Source organism: Octopus bimaculoides, chromosome 9 (genome assembly GCF_046866305.1).
Source record: "Octopus bimaculoides isolate indiv1 chromosome 9, ASM4686630v1, whole genome shotgun sequence".
In the NCBI taxonomy this organism is placed as follows: Eukaryota; Metazoa; Mollusca; class Cephalopoda; order Octopoda; family Octopodidae; genus Octopus; species Octopus bimaculoides.
The window spans coordinates 16,596,379-16,598,878 of NC_142936.1; the positions used below are offsets into that span (position 1 = coordinate 16,596,379).

Genomic DNA, 2,500 nt, shown 5'->3' on the forward strand with positions numbered 1-2,500 from the left:
TCTCCTAGCATAGCTAACCGATGGCTTAGATAGATAGATAGATAGATAGATAGATAGATAGATAGATAGATAGATAGATAGATAGATAGATACATAGAGAGAGTGAGAAAGAGACAGTGAGATTTATACATATATATATATATATATATATATATATATATATATACATACATAATTATATATATATATATATATATACATACATACATACATATATATATATATATATATATATATATATATATATATATATATATATATATATATATATATATATATATATGAGAATTTACGAAAAAAAACAACAGACGAAGACAGGTGGTGTAAACAACAAATGGATGTATTAGTATAACGCTCGGGAATAGAGAAAGTCTTTAACGTTTCGAGCCTACGCTCTTCAACAGAAAGGAACACAGAAATATATATATATAATATATATATATATATATATATATATATATATATATATATATATATATATATATATATATATATATATATATATATATATATATATATATATATATATATATATATATATATATGTGAGCGTGGATATATGTGCGCCTATGTATGTATGTTTATATGTATGTACGTATGTATGTACATGTATACATTGTTGTTTGGAAGTATAAATTATGTATATCCAAACAATTATTCCTTCATAGTAATATCCAATACTGCGTTATATAAAGCTAAATGGTGTATTCATACTCACCAACTGCAAACAGGCAAAGCATAGCAAACAAAAGAGATATAGTGGTCTTCATTATTGGTTATCTATAGAAAATAATAGCGATCACAGTAAATATTTTCTTACTACATCAAAATAATAAAGAAAAAAACGCTCCAATTATTAGTTTATGTTTAATGTTGTTGTTGTTATCGCAGATTATCCCAAACCAGGCTTGGTTTGCTCCAGCTGTAATAATCATTTCTATTATAGGCATAAGATCTGAATGTTTGTGAGAGGTGAACTTCATTACATTGATCCCTGTGCTGAATATTTTATCGACTCCGAAAGAATGAAAGTCAAAGTCGACCTCAGCGGAATTTGAACTCAGTACGTGATGCCAGAAAAAAATACAGTTTAATATTCTGTCTGGTTACTTATGATTCTGCCAACCTGATGCTTCCTCAAGAGTAGTAACCGTATCATTTTATTCTAGACTTCTTGTACATAGTACTACGCAAATTTAAGTTTTTTTCCAAGCCTGTAGGTGTTTATCTTTTGTCAGGTAGCCACAAGGTATGACAGTACTTTTGTTTCTTTTGGTATTGTTGGATTTATTCCTTTTGCTTTGGCAATACAAAGGTCAAAGGTATAAAGTTCTACATGCCTGAATAAGTTCTAAGTAATAACATAACCCCAAATTTCATCAATAAAAATATTTCCCCAAAACACCTTTCCATATCAACAGACAGTAGGAACCTAATTATCACCTCACACAAACCGACACATCCAGAGATAATTTCAATTCAACAGAGACTATGTGAAGGCAAGACTCACTCAAATGCATCGCAGTTCGACGATGGGTTAGCTGGTCGAAACTTCGAAGTCACTGTGAACAACATTCTTGTAGAAGAAATACACATTAGTCGTATTACACATTAGTCGTATTAAATAAAACGTATACACATTAGTCGTATTAAATAAAACGTACCTGTCAATTCACTGAAAGCGTAGAACGAAGCGCTAAAGGTGCTGCGATATGGTCTTCACCGAACGAAGGACTGTATTGCTGCAGAAACTATCCACCTGTATTTATATAAACTTGGAAATACGTTTTCAATTCAGGGCCGAACACAACCGTAATATTTTATATCCTGTTATGATATGAGTAAGAGATTATAAACAAGGTAATAATGGGGTCAATGATAAATTCTATTGTTTTGATTCTGGTAAATATGTTTTTCAATTGTATTTAAAATGTTTTTAACTTTATTGGAACATCCTTTTCACAATAGAATTTCATAGTCACCTAAAAAACACGGATTTGATTAATCACTGTCAATGTCCGCATTCCTATTCCTAAACGGATTAAAGTGGTTTCTCTTTTATTATAATTTTGTTGTAAAGGCGGTAAGATTGCTAGAATCATTAGCGGTGGACAAAGTACTTTGCGCTATTTTCTCACTCCCTTTTCATTTTGCGAATTTAAATTTTGCTGAAATTTGGTTTCATTTTTCATACCAGTAAATATAATACAATAATGTCCCAGTCATGAACTGGGGTCAAACTAATCAACGAAATCATATTCTTGGCCTTGTGTTTCTTGTTTAACTCTGTCAGTACTAATCCAAGAAGCACAGACTCAAAATGTCCCACTCGTGTGTGTGTGTGTGTGTGTGTGTGTGTGTGTGTGTGTGTGTGTGTGTGTGTGTGTGTGTGTGTGTGTGTGTGTACATGAATATGTGTATATCTGGCTATAGATATTTAATAATTTGTTTATATATGGGAAGATGTATGCATACTTATATGTGAAAGTCTTTGTGTTGA

The 2,500-nt window shown here is 30.8% G+C and overlaps 1 long non-coding RNA gene across 1 annotated transcript in view; it reads right to left on the bottom strand.

The window, feature by feature from the left end:
- LOC149133990 (uncharacterized) overlaps positions 1-1,806 on the bottom strand; it is a 3,255-nt gene extending 1,449 nt beyond the window's left edge. Inside the window, exons 1-2 of the long non-coding RNA XR_016243057.1 lie at positions 1,665-1,806; positions 719-780 (exon numbers count right to left, since the gene is read on the bottom strand). This is a non-coding gene — a long non-coding RNA (uncharacterized LOC149133990). The remainder of the gene's footprint in view (positions 1-718; positions 781-1,664) is intronic.
- Between the last annotated feature and the right edge of the window lie 694 nt (positions 1,807-2,500).